Below are 15,057 nucleotides of genomic sequence, written 5' to 3' on the forward strand. Positions count from 1 at the left end.
TGTCAGAGTAATACTGAAAAACATCTGGCATGTGAGCTTTGACAGTCTCTTCATCCAGCCATGACATGCAACTAACCCTAATCCCACCCTAACCTACACTCTAAAAAAAAAAAAAGGTTCTATATTGCACCAAAAATGGTCCTTGGCTCGTAATCATAGGGGAACCTTTTTTAGTGCTATATAGCACCAATTTTGGTTCTTCAGAGGTTCTTCACCGGTTCTTTGACTAAGGTGCTATATAGCACCTCTGAAGAACCGCTGAAGAACCACTGAAGCACCAAAATTGGTGCTATCCCAGATAGCAATGAGTCGGCGGACCACCGGCGGTGATCCGGCGGCTGTAGAAGCGTCAGAATTGCGTAATCGCAAACACGTTTGACGGCGCACCGCCGGCGGCAGCCGCTTTTTAAAAGCGGCAGCCGGCTTCCTACCGCCTTCGTACCGCCGCCGGCCCGCAGGCAAACCGCCGTTCCGCCGCCTTTATACCAGAAGGCGGCCCGGCGGAGGCAAACGCTTTTTTCGAACGATCTGCCTCCGCTTATTGTGTAATAAATAATATATATATTTATTTATTATTCATATATTTGTAACATGCAGTTTATGATGGATAAAAATTGAACAAACCAGATAAATTCCCATTTGGCATTTTTATTCCACATTTCAAAGTACATTAACTGTCAATGATACAAGATAATATAAATTAAATATAACAGACAATAAATAAGCTTAAATAGGCCTATAAATAACAAAAAAAATTTTTACTAAAGAACCTGCATGTTTCCAATTAAATTTTGGTTTAAAAAAAAAAAAAAAACAGCCTTACAAGCAAATTATAACACTTACAATATTTGTTAATAACAAATAGGTCAGCTCTGGGATGAAAAGAATTACCATAAAATATTATATCAAATAATGAGAATATTTGGTACCAAAGAATGTGCAGGATACCAAATAAATCGAGGTATAAAACATCACATTTAACAAGCCATTTCTAACAATAGCATAAATGGTAATAATTTAGAGTAAAGCTCTGGAGAAGAATAGAACAGTAGTAGAACAGAACATTATAACAAGCCTGACTATGGGTTCTCCGGTTTTCCCCGACCTCCAGAATGAGGCAGCGCAAATTGGCTTATCTTCAGTGATTTCTTGTGCGCCTATATAAAGGACAAACAACCTCGCCATCCCATATCTATCCAAGGAGCTGCCTTCAAGGCAGGGTCACAGGGAATAAAAAAAAAGTAATTTCCACAGTGAACAGTGTGGATTGGGTGAGTGTAGCCTGAAACTTCTGGCTTCTTTAGGGGTCTTGATGTTACTGACTGCAGGATAAAGAAAGGGTTCCAGGTGTCAGTAGTCAGCCTAGGTGTAAGAGGTCGGCTGTGAGTCCCTCTCAGCTGTGCGGCGTCTTTTTCCACCTTCACGATCAGATGCTCCTTTCAGGTAACGCATAGCGCTAACCTGGACCGCCTCATCAGTGGCATCCTGGGTTGCCGGGTTCTTCCGGATGGCTCCTGTAGAAAATACAGATCTGTCATTCCATGTGAATGTCATAAGGCCACACACATCTACTTAAATATATAACAAATTTATATATTTATATATATTACTTTGAACAATGGTCTTCAGGAACATGTCTCTAAAACATGCTTTATCCCCTACACCCGTCCAGGTTGTATTAATGGAAAGGTGATTAGAGAAGATACTCTAAAGCATTCGCCACACGGTTGTCTTTAGGTCCCTCCCACATTTGATTGCCAAAAACCGAAGCTGAAAATACAAAAAAGTGTTACAAATTACATATCTCTGAAGCTTCTCATACATAAATATAAAAATGTGACAGGCTGTGATTCAGACTGTAGAATATGCAGTGTACAATCTTAAATTTTACTTTTTAGATTACCCTACAGCATTATAAACAAAATCAGCACACTTACTGGAGCTCTTTATCCTGCCTCAAACTGTTGTCAAGCAACGCCAAATGGGTTGTCTAGGGGGAGTAACAGACCCGCTGGCAGGGATAACTCTCCAAAAGACACATTGGCACTGAAATGTTGCAGCATAGTGTCCATTTTGTTGTCCATGCTACGCACAACATCGCCAAACTCTCCAAGACGTCGCAGCATTAGGGTCTGATCTGCACCTACAGGGGTTCACAAAATAAAAGAATAAAGCAGTCAGTCCTGGTCCCTCAACTACTAAACTATGACATTTACAACTAGGTCTACTACATGTACAGGTGGCCCCAGTGGGAATTAAACCAACAACCACAGGTGTTGTTTGCAAGTTGTACCTGATTGCCCAGTACGAGCAAACGTCGTCAACATTGTCCCAACTTGCTTCACCTGCTCATGAAGTGAGCCGCTGTCATCCGAAGCTACAAAATGAAAGGCATTTGGTAATTTTGGACCTACATCACAGTCAAAAAAGTAAAATTTAAGAAAGAGTGCATGTTCTCACCTGCTCGTGCATTGCTTTCCCTCAGGGCTTGGTTCTCATTCTGGAAATCTACATAAAAAATATTTTAATTATATTATATAATATTATATTATATTATATTATATTATATTATATATATATATATATATATATATATATATATATATATATATATATATATATATATATATATATATATATAAAACAACAACTAAAGGCACAATTTTCCATACTGTTAAAGTTTCCAACAGCTGCAATTTCCTGTTTGTCCATCTCAACTCCTTTCAATATTCTTCTCCTTATAGCCCAGTAACTAGACATTGTGACTAACAATTTATTTACCTTGAAAGCCGAAACGATTGTCCAACAGTCGGTCTCTTGGATGAAGATAACCGATTGTGCTCTGGTCAAGGTATCTGCAAGAAAATGTGAACAAAACCGCATTGTTAACGTTAAATACAGAATATACAGTAGCTATGCTGTGGGGGGAAAAACTGGTCAGCCAAATGTGGAACAGTAAAATGTATTCATTCAGTGTAGTGATTCAAGTAAACTGCATTGTCCTCAAACATAAAAAGTACAGCAGTTCAGAGAAATAACTCATAAATCACCTTAAATGCTAGAAGAACAGTAGCAACACAGCACATGTTAGCTAACACTTGCTAAAACTGACCTAGCAGCATGCTTGTTCGGACTAACAAAATAATTTAAATAACCTATATACATCATTCTGTTTTGTTAGAAAACACCAAAAGTTAAACTTAAGTCTTTCTAGATGTAAAGCTTTGGCTAACTTACCTACAGTAGCTAGATACATTTTAACATGTAGAACATGCTTGAACTCAGTGTGTAAAAAAGGCGAAACAGCACGTGTTAGCACTGTGTATTGTGCTCTAGAGACTAGCAGCGTGCGTGTCGGCACAAACAAATTAAAACAACCTACCGGTATATACATCAAAAATGAACATAATATTGTGTGACACAAAAAGGAAACATGTACTTACTTAAACGCTCGTAGTCGAGGATATTTTCTGATCTCCTCTCTTCAAATACTAAAACCATGTGATGAGCGGCCGCTGGTAAATCTGTATGTTTTACCGGTTTGTCTTCCGCCTTTTTTAGGTATACTGCCCCTCTCGGCCGGTGGAGGTACTTCTCTGTTTTTTTTATTTTATTTTTATTTAAATTAGTACATGTATAGACAAGTACAATACAAAAAGTACAATGAGAGAAAAATAAAAAATAATAAAGCATTGTGGTACAGTTCCGAATATGTAGAACAAAGAATAACAACAAATGTAACACTGTATATAAAATAAATAATAAAAATAAGAATTCTGAGATAGAAAATACTTTATAATATTAAGGCAGTCACATGAAATTGAAAAGCTTTCAGGTTTCTGTTTTTGTAAGCTTTTTGTTTTGCGACCTCATGTTTGAGAGGGTTTCAAATATTGTAAAAATCAGCTTTATAAGAGGTAATATTAGAGGGCTTCTTTTGAGTTATTCTTGTCTTATGAATGTAGAATTTTTCCTAAATAATTAATAATATATTTTTGTTTTTCAGAAAAATATGGGTTTTGAAAACAAAGTAAAATGTCATGAAGTTAGTTCTAATTTTTTGTCATGTCTATTTTAAAGTCAGTCCAAAAAGAAATAGAAAAAAGGGCAATACAAAAATAAGTGTTATCCTAAAATGAACTTTCAAACTTTCTTAACCCTCCTATTATGCTAAAAAAAAAAAAAAAGTATTACATCCATTATGGGTCAAATTGACCAACACTGTTTAAACACACTCGACATGCAAATAATCAAGTGAAAATTTAAATGTAATTTCCTAAACCTAACCTTATCATGGAATCAAGAGTCAAGAATCTGTTATAAACCCTAATGGCTTTGGAGCAAAAAAAACTAATATTTGATATAATTCACATATAGGCTAGGCTATTATGATTTTATAATCGCTTCAAATGTGAGAACTAGTTAAAATGCTGTCAGTTCCACTCTATTTCCCAACAAGCCAAACATAGCCAAGTGGTTGGTCGAATTTGAGAGTAGAAATCCTTGTATATCAAAGCGGCTTGCCGCCAGCCGGCCGCGGTCCATTAGGCGGAGGCAACCGCCAGAGAAAATGAAGCCGGCGGCCCGCCGGCTAGTCGGCCGCGGCATCTCGCAAGAAATGGGAGTGACGTATTCGGCGGCAAACGTTTCATCACCGCCAGCGGGACGCACCTATAGCCGACAGCTTAGGGCCGGCGGCAAAAAGAAGCCGTGCCGATATTTTTTGCTATCTGGGATATAGCACTAAAAAAGGTTCCCCTATGATTACGAACCTTTTTTTTTAGAGTGATAGTTAATTAATATTACTCAGTACTTAAAATGTATAATTACACTGTTAAGGCCTGTTCACACCAGGGACGATTTTAGCGCACGTTTATCGCCGACGTTTAACGGCTCGTGACTAAACAATGGCCGCCAATGTGAATGTGCACACAGACGTGCAAAACGCCAGGCGTAAAAGCGTCATTTAAAAAAAAACGCCTTGGGTTGTTTTTTTTATTTTGACGCGGCGCGTTAAAAACTGGCCGACCAATGAGATTGGCGCTTTTGTTCACGTGCCTGGAGCTGCTGAAGTGACAGTAAAACATGACTGGGTGGCGCCCAAGCACAAAATCGGTTTTGCCGAGCACACATTGATACGACGAAGAAGTAGTAAGTACACAAAGAAGAAGATGAGCTAATGCTGCTCGCCAGTTAGCAAGAAGTGTGTAAATGGTTTTGGCCATAGACATAATATATCTGTGGTTTTGGCAAGCACGTAAATACTGTCTTTCTTCTTTTTCTGTGTGACAAGCAAGTGTCAGAAGCGTAAAGTAGCGCAGCACTTGTGTACCGGGAGCGCTATTGACTGAATTTGCACGTTCACTCAGCACATCGCCAGTGAAAATCGCTTGGGTGTGAACATTCAAGATGCGCCGAAAAATGTCACGAAAAATGCTGCCGATATATTCATCCCGGTGTGTACAGGCCTTTACAGGTACACATTAAAATAAAGTACCCCATATTTCTTTTGATAGCATGTTAGATGATCATAGACAGTATTACATAGTAGATTTATTAGCATCCTAGTTGTATGTCCATTAATACAACATATCAGGACAGAGAATAAAAAAGCCTACTGCCAGCGTTAACAGAATAAGTCATTTAACAAGAGCAGAAACTGGACCTCACAACTCCCTCATCTAGACAGTCAGTGGAGTTTGTTTACTTTAATTTCCAGTTATTCTTGAAATAGTGCTCTCTTAGTTGTGGTTGACAGCCCTAGTAATTAATGACAATTGATTACAAACACTGGACATTGTCAGCTTACCTTGTGAAAAAACGAATGTCATCATCGGAGGCAGCAAACCGCTCCAAACAGAACTTGCTGCTGAGGGTAATCTCCGCAATGTGTTTTTGGAGCCTTTCTATTTCAGCGCGTAGATCTTCAGTGTGATCCAGGGACACATCTAGGGCAGCAGGCTTGGCAGTGGAGCAGTAGTTGTGGTCCGAATATTCCACTTCCATAGAGGTGGCATCGGTATGTAAAGTGTCCGTGTTCGGTCGCTCTATCCTTTCCCAAACTCCGGTCCGTGGGGCTGAAACAGTGAAGTTGTTCCAATGAAAAAGCACCAGGACAGCTCCATTCTTCAGACGTCTGCATCTGGCTGGAGTTGGAGGTTCGATCAGGTCTGTATTTTGGAAATGTCGGCTACACACTCTTGTCTGATTTGTAACTGTAAAATGGTCTTGTCGTATGTTAACTATCCACCTCTTCGGTACTTCCTTGTCTTTATGAAAGGTGTGGAAACTTAGAAAAGTGTTAAATTTAGCAGATGCTGTACACTGTGGCACACAGTAGTGGTGGCTAGAAGTGCTGTCCTCCCGTCTTTGAAACAATATATATGTCTAGAGCAAAAACAATTGTAAAGTAAAAGCATCAACTAAATTAACTTTGGATGTTTTGTTGACTAGCGTTCCTGTAGTAGCAGTGTGCGAAAGTCTCATTAATAGTGCACAGTATATGATGTCTTTCCTCCCGATCGCGGGGACTTTTATTTTGGCGGAGCGCAGCGCATTCGGTGGAGGACTTCACAACGCTGTGTGCACGCGATCAATCTCACATCCGTTATCACCTGTGTTCAGTGAGAACGAGCCACGCAGATTCCGTGACAGACGGCAGTTATATGGTCATCTTTAGGTTCCATTTGAGTGTTTAAGTAGTGTGCGTCCAGAGAGAAAGTGAGTATTGTAGATTTCACTGTTACTCAAGCTAAGTTGATTGCTGTACATTGAATAGAGATGTTCAAGTAATAAATGGACGCTAATGAGGAATATAGCAACACTTGAGTACTCATACAGTGTAGTGTAATAATGCAGGCTGTTTATAATGTTTTATAATGCCCTACTTTGTTATATATGTGACACATTGTGTTTGTTTGAGGGAAGCCAGTAGCTTATTAATGCTATTCATGTTATTATGAGTGCAATCGTGATAAGAGGCATTGTTTGTTAGAGCATATCTTTATTTGTTTGTTACAGACCACACACATATGCTGATACACTTCTATGGACATGATACACAGCAACAGATGATACCACTGCATTAGTATTATGTTTGTCTACTGTATGTGAACAGAGAACACTGATAAAGCAACCACTATACCCTGGCTCCCCCTCTGCATATGCTCTGTACCAATAAATCTGTTGAACTGGATTCCTTCTCTGGCTTTGGTGTTCTAACCGGCACACCCGGACAAACTCCACCTCTTTAGCAACAACTAGCACCTTACAGTCCTTAGCCCTCAGCTACATTTGGTCCTTCGAGCCGGATTCGTAGTTGTCCCGGGAACATGCAACAAAGCGGTGAAGCATCCTGGATCCCATCAACCCGACCTAAGCGGCAGTGTAGGCCCCCACAATATCTTGAGGACTATGAGGTTGGTCCAGTGAGACGACAGACACATGTCTCACCTCACACAAGTTCGGTACAGCATATGCATGGGCAAGAGGGGTGGAGCTCTCACCATGATGGAGCGGTGACGATGACACCCGCTAGAAGCGCACATGCCTCAAGGTCCCCTCGTCAGGTTCAGTGGGACTTAGACATCAGTGAACATAATGAGTACTTTCCCAGCTACGATACAAGTTCAACTGGCCGACATGTAGAGTGGACAGACACTCCGACACCTTATGCAGAGGAAGGTAATGAGCTGTATGAGATGCGTAGAGAGAACACATCATTATGCCAATCTGAAGAGAACATGCAGAGCAGTCATGTACAGCAGTGGAGTATTCTGAGGGAGAGGCGTCCTCCTGTAGCCTCATTTAGGATGCTGCAGAGGGCCCGGCAAGAACCTGCAATAGAACCATGGCCAGTACCACCTCCTCCTCCTATACAGGATGACTTTCTGACTCAAAGAGAAGAGGAGTATGACGACTGGCTACCGCCTCCACCATGGCCCTCTACTGAACCAGTATCAGTGCCTTCAGAGGGTGAAGAGAGACAGATGGTCACCATCATAGATAGGATGATGAATGAACTCCAGCTAATCAGAGATAGTGCTGCCTCTAGCTCAGCTACCAGGAGCCGGTTGTCCTCAACCCCTAAGAGACCACCAGTTAGGAAGTTTCAGTCATCAACTCCGTGGATGCAGTATTACTCACCCGTCACTGGCACTCCTCCTGTCAAGGAATGGACCGAATCCTGGCCTTCACCTAGACCCTTTCCAAGGCCTCACATGAGTCAGCGTACCCCCTCCAGAGACCTACCATACCAGCCTTCATCAGCTATTGTGGAAGAGAAGGAATACCGTGGGCCAACGCCGAAAATTCCCCTCTTCATCCATAGGGACCCCATGGAGTTCTCCAGACTGAAGCTTGCCCTCACAAACCTCTTGCCAAGGGATGCCACTGAGCTCTTCAAATATCAAGTTCTCGTGGACCATCTGAGGTTGGAGGAGGCTTGCCTTATAGCAGACTCATACATCAGCTCGCCTATGCCGTACTCAGACACAATGGCCGCATTGGATGAGAAGTTTGGGCAGCCACATCACGTCGCCTTAAAGAGGATTGCTGCTGTTCTGGACTCACCAGAGATAAGGCGGGGAGATACAGCAGCCTTTGAGAGGTTTGCTTTGCATGTTCAGTCGTTAGTGGGCATGTTGAAGACCCTGGGCCCTGACGGAGAAGTTGAGCTAAGATGCGGCTCACACGTTGCACGGCTGCTCACAAAACTTCCGCCCGAGTTAAGAGCAAACTTCCGCCGCCAGATGTTCCATCGGCCTGGCTCTACTCATACCCTGCTTGACTTGGCAGAGTGGCTCCAGTATGAGTCGTGGTGTCAGGGTTATGACATCCCATCCAACACCCGGGTCCAAGGGTCATTGAGCCACAAAGTTGAGAAACGACATGGTAGACTAGCAGCTACTGTTCTACATGGAGCAGAGAGCTCCGCGGAGGGTAGGACCACGAAGCAAGAGGGTCAGAGCTCCTCAGAGTCCAAAAGGAGAGGCAAGATGAAGCCGTACTGCCCATATTGTGAGAGCTCAGAACACTTCCTGAATAGGTGCCCAGCCATTCAGAAGCTCACAAGGGAGGAAGTTATAGCGTGGATCAAGGCAAACAAGAGGTGCTGGAGATGTGGAAGGTCCCATCAAGCTGCACAGTGTGATCTCAGAAGACTCTGTGACCTGTGCCAAGGAAAGCACTTGAGAGTCCTTCATAATGTGAACACCCGTCCAGCAGCAGAGCCACCCAAAGAAGAGAGTTGTTTGATGAACTCCAGTACTGAGGTTCTTTACCTGGACCGGCCATCAGCTTCCACCCGTGTCCTATGTTGGGGTAACAGCTTAGGACCCAGGACCAGTAGTGAAAAATGAAGACCAGGAGTCAGGAGTCAGATTAATTAAAGAAAATTTACTGAAGAATAGTTTGCAGTTTCATCAGCAGAAGCCAGCTTCAAGAGGAGTTCGTAGGCCGCGCTCCCTCTAACAGTCTCCCCGCCTCCGTCTAACGTACATACAATTTTCTGAACAGTTATACTGTTTTCAAGGTCTAGACACGTCATTACTGCCATGTGGAATGATTCTGATTGGTTCTAACAACCTGCAATGTAAGCAACTTTCCACACGTAGACAGATAGAAGCATATATCTCTAAAAATGCGTAGACTTGATGTCGCCCAGGCCCAGATTAGTCTCCAGTGACCTCGGAGGTCAGAGAAAAGCGTCTAAAGGTCTGGCATCGCCTGCAGGAAGGCCCATATCCAATACTGGATCTGCACAAATCATACAACGCACACACAAAGTTTCCCAGAAAAACAGTTTCCATCAAGGTCGGGACATCTTAACTAACTATCAACAAAGTCCTTCTTCAAAACTGATACTAACTCTACTTCAGAAGTGACTTTATTCTATTCTATAAAGAAAGAAAAGTATATCAGAGAGGTACATTTCTGTTACATTTTGAGTCCCCAAAAGAGTCACATAGCTGTAACATAGATGACCCCGGGGGTCGCTTTAGGAAGACATACAGTTAATACATGCTGAGCTCTTCTCACTTCAAACACCAAGGACATTTGCCTGTCAGCATATCTTGACACAGACATCAGAGCTGGATTCAAAAGCACAGAGCAACTAAAACACTACAATATTCAAAATCACTCCTTGAATATAGAGAAGATTAAATATAAATAGGTTATATGTGAATTGATTTAGTAAATGTAGGAAATGGTTATAAATTGATTATCATTAATTCTTGTTTTGATATTAGATCATAAAATCGTTCATGAAGGATATGGGTCTGTTGAAGAGGCAAGTGATGTTTGGCTTGACCCTTAACCCTTCACCTATTAAAGGTTGTGAGAGTGCTTCTTCGGAACAAGGACCGTACTCTTGACACCTACGCGGTATTGGATGATGGATCGGAACGCACAATGCTCCTTCCAGAAGCTATTGACCAGCTTGGATTGCAAGGTAGACAAGAGGAACTTGTCCTTCGCACAATACGACAGGATGTCCAAACGTTGAAGGGATCATCTGTCTCATTCCTCATATCACCCCTTGCACATCCCAGAAGAAGCTTTCGAGTTACAGAGGCGTTCAGTTCACCGCGTCTTAGTCTGGCGGATCATTCATATCCCGTTTCCATGCTGAAGAGGAAGTATAAGCACCTGGCAGGACTACCTATCGAACCTTTCGAGCATGTCAAGCCACTCATATTGATAGGAGCGGATCACCCCCATCTGCTCACTCCAGTCGAGCCAGTGAGGTTGGGCCCTCCAGGAGGACCGGCAGCTATCCATACAAGACTGGGTTGGACGCTCCAGGGGCCCACTCACCTTATCCAGTGGACGGCATGCGCACGACAGTGTCTCCTTACCAGTGTCTCACCGCAGACAACAGAGTTAATGAGGAATGTTGAGAAACTCTGGCAGATGGACGTGCTGCCTTTCCAGAGTGACAAGATGGTGGTGAGATCGAAGCAAGATAACGAGGCAATAGAGCTACTGGAAGCAAAGACAAGGAGGGTAGAGGTCGCTGGAATCCTCAGGTATGCTACTCCGTTGCTACGGAAACGGGACATGCCCCTGTTCCAGGCATCCAAAGAGGCCGTTCTACCGAGTTTGAGGAGTACAGAGAAGCGATTATCTAAGGACCCTCAACGTGCTGAAGCTTACTGTGAAGCAATCCGCCAGCTGGTACAATCAGGAGCTGTCAAGAAGCTGGGCCCAGATGAGATCTCGACGACCGCTGAATCGTGGTACATACCTCATCACCTAGTTTGCCATAATGGGAAGAATCGGCTCGTCTTCAACTGTTCCTACCAGTTCCGTGGGCTGAATCTGAACGATGCCCTCCTTCCAGGACCGACATTGGGTGCATCTCTTCTTGGCGTTCTGCTGCGCTTTAGGCAACAAGCTGTGGCAATCAGTGGAGATATTCGGGGTATGTTCCACCAGGTCCAGCTCCTGCCAGAAGACCGGTCACTTCTCAGGTTTGTGTGGAGAGATTTGAGGCGAGAGGATCCCCCTGATACCTTTGAGTGGCAAGTCCTGCCCTTTGGCACCACCTGCTCACCTTGTTGTGCCACCTTTGCTCTTCAACGGCATGTCAGAAATCACAGTGTTCCGGAGGATGGTGTCAGGGACTCGGTAGAAAGCTGTTTCTACGTCGATAACTGCCTTCAGAGCGTGCCAACGGCAGCTGAAGCCACAAGGTTGGTGGATAAACTCCGGGAGATTCTGGCATCAGGTGGGTTCGAGATCCGTCAGTGGGCATGTAACATCCCAAGTGCCATTGAACACCTGCCGAAGGAAGCAAGGTCGGGCAGTATGGAGCGCTGGCTCTCACATGATGACACCGGTCTGTCTGAATCAACTCTCGGACTAAGTTGGCATTGGGAGTCGGACACCTTGGGATATAAGAGCCGCCCGCTGGACTATGGCATACTGACTATGCGCAATGTGTACAAAGTTCTGGCTCGGCAGTATGACCCCCTGGGGTTCATATTACCCTACACAACCCGTGCCAAATTGCTTGTCCAGAGCATGTGGGACATGCACCGCAATTGGGATGACCCACTCCTCCCTCAGGACCTTCAGCAAGCTTGGAAAGAGTGGGAAGCCGAACTGCACCTGTTGCCTCGCATAACCCTACCTCGATCTTATGTTCCAGCTTGCGTGGGTCGAACTGTTGTCTCTAGACAGATCCACATATTCAGCGACGCGTCGGAAAAAGCCTACGGCTCAGTTTCTTACCTGCGGACTGAGGATTCCCAGGGCCAGGTATACTTGTCATTCCTGGCAGCGAGGTCAAGAGTCGCTCCCCGGCGGCGACACTCCGTTCCACGTCTAGAGCTCTGCGGTGCCCTAACAGCAGCCCAACTGGCGAAGATGTTGGAAGGGGAGCTGACCTTGAAGATTGATCGGATAATACTTTGGAGCGATTCAACCACGGTGCTCACCTGGTTACAGTCAGAGTCGTGCCGCTTTAAAGTATTTGTGGGTACCCGTGTAGCTGAAATCCAGGAGCTCACGGAACCAGACGCCTGGCATTATGTGGACTCCTCATTGAATCCCGCTGACGATGTCACACGGGGTAAGACTTTGGCAGAGCTCGCTTCACCAAATCGCTGGAGCCAAGGGCCCCCCTTCCTCCTCAAAGGATCTGACAACTGGCCATCCCAACCCATTAAGCTGTCTGATTCAGATTTGTCAGAGTACAGGAAGTCAGTCTCTTGTGGTATTGTGACGGACATGGACTGGCCATCCTCTCTACAAGATGGCCAACACACTTGGAAAGATCTGGTGGAGACCATGGGGCATGAGCTTCACGGGGCGGCTGGACAGGGTAGCCCTATAACTGCTTCAGATTATCAGCAAGCAGAAATGATTATCTACAGGAGAATCCAGCGTGACTGTTTTCCGGAGGAGATTCACCACCTGAAGAAGGGTAAACCAGTCCCTAATAGTAGTCGCCTACTCACCTTGTCCCCTGAGTTAGACCCTAATGAGGCGATCCTACGTGTTGGTGGTAGATTGCGTCGGGCTGAAGTTCTCGATCCTGCTTTCAAACATCCAATCGTCCTGGATCCTAGTCATCCAGCCACCAAACTCCTTATACAGGATTATGACACTAGTCTTTGCCACCCTGGACCTGAACGGGTATACGCGGAAATGCGCCGCACCTTCTGGATCCTGCGTGGGAGAGAGGCGATCCGTCAGGTACAACGTCTCTGCAAAGAGTGTAGAAGATGGAAGGCTAAGCCATCCATACCCAGGATGTCAGACTTACCAGTGGCCCGATTACGCCTATATAAGCCGGCCTTCTATTCCACTGGTGTAGACTGTTTTGGGCCTTTCCAGGTGAAGTTGGGACGCCGCTCTGAGAAGAGATGGGGTATTATCTACAAATGTCTAACGACACGAGCGGTGCACCTGGACCTCTTACACAGCTTGGACTCAGACTCCTTTCTCATGAGTCTCAGGAGATTCATTGCCCGTAGAGGTACCCCAGCTGAGCTCTACTCGGACCAGGGCACAAATTTCAAGGCAGGAGAGAAGGAGCTTCGTGAGACATTTGACAGTCTATCCTCAGAGCTTCAGCAACTTCTAGCGAAGCAGAAGATTGCCTTTCACTTCAACCCCCCTGCAGCCCCCCATTTCGGTGGGGCGTGGGAGCGAGAGATAAGATCGGTCAAATCTGCTCTGTATACAGTTGTAGGAGCTCAACCTGTCTCAGAAGAAGTACTCCATACCGTCTTGCTGGAGGTTGAGGCAATGTTGAATACAAAACCGTTGGGATATACCTCCTCTAGCATAGCAGATCTGGATGCAATAACTCCAAACATTCTCTTGATGGGGCGGCTGGATGGTGCTTTACCACAGGTGGTATACAACAAGAGTGAAGGATTGAGCAGGAGAAGATGGAGGCACTGTCAGGTTTTGGCAGACCACTTCTGGTCTAGGTTTATAAGGTACTACTTGCCAACCTTACAGCATCGACAGAAGTGGCATTCCACGACAGTGGATCTCTCAGTTGACTCTGTTGTTCTGTTGATGGACCCACAACTTCCCAGGGCTCTTTGGCCAGTCGGCAGAGTGACTAAGGTACATCAGAGCGCTGATGGTTGTGTCAGGTCAGTGGATGTTCGGATCAAGGACAAGATTTACACCAGACCAGTTGCCCGTCTCATCGCTCTCCCAGCTATCCCAGACTCAGATGAGGAAATGGATTCCGCCGTAGTGCCGACGGAAGAGGATGAGCAGTGAGCCTTTCTTAGGAACAAATCGCATACAATTTGGGGGCGGCTGTGCGAAAGTCTCATTAATAGTGCACAGTATATGATGTCTTTCCTCCCGATCGCGGGGACTTTTATTTTGGCGGAGTGCAGCGCATTCGGTGGAGGACTTCACAACGCTGTGTGCACGCGATCAATCTCACATCCGTTATCACCTGTGTTCAGTGAGAACGAGCCACGCAGATTCCGTGACAGACGGCAGTTATATGGTCATCTTTAGGTTCCATTTGAGTGTTTAAGTAGTGTGCGTCCAGAGAGAAAGTGAGTATTGTAGATTTCACTGTTACTCAAGCTAAGTTGATTGCTGTACATTGAATAGAGATGTTCAAGTAATAAATGGACGCTAATGAGGAATATAGCAACACTTGAGTACTCATACAGTGTAGTGTAATAATGCAGGCTGTTTATAATGTTTTATAATGCCCTACTTTGTTATATATGTGACACATTGTGTTTGTTTGTTTGTAGCTTATTAATGCTATTCATGTTATTATGAGTGCAATCGTGATAAGAGGCATTGTTTGTTAGAGCATATCTTTATTTGTTTGTTACAGACCACACACATATGCTGATACACTTCTATGGACATGATACACAGCAACAGATGATACCACTGCATTAGTATTATGTTTGTCTACTGTATGTGAACAGAGAACACTGATAAAGCAACCACTATACCCTGGCTCCCCCTCTGCATATGCTCTGTACCAATAAATCTGTTGAACTGGATTCCTTCTCTGGCTTTGGTGTTCTAACCGGCACACCCGGACCAACTCCA

The 15,057-nt window shown here is 44.5% G+C and overlaps 1 long non-coding RNA gene across 1 annotated transcript; it reads right to left on the reverse strand.

Annotated features, from left to right (window-relative positions):
- Nucleotides 1-634: 634 nt before the first annotated feature.
- Nucleotides 635-3,544, reverse strand: LOC307126401. Its single transcript, XR_013816483.1, has 7 exons — nucleotides 3,444-3,544; nucleotides 2,782-2,855; nucleotides 2,461-2,508; nucleotides 2,294-2,377; nucleotides 1,938-2,143; nucleotides 1,611-1,770; nucleotides 635-1,514 (listed from the first exon to the last, which is right to left on the reverse strand). It is a non-coding gene; the product is annotated as an uncharacterized lncRNA (long non-coding RNA).
- Between the last annotated feature and the right edge of the window lie 11,513 nt (nucleotides 3,545-15,057).

This window comes from Gobio gobio (genome assembly GCF_949357685.1).
Source record: "Gobio gobio genome assembly, chromosome: 1".
NCBI classification, from domain to species: domain Eukaryota; kingdom Metazoa; phylum Chordata; class Actinopteri; order Cypriniformes; family Gobionidae; genus Gobio; species Gobio gobio.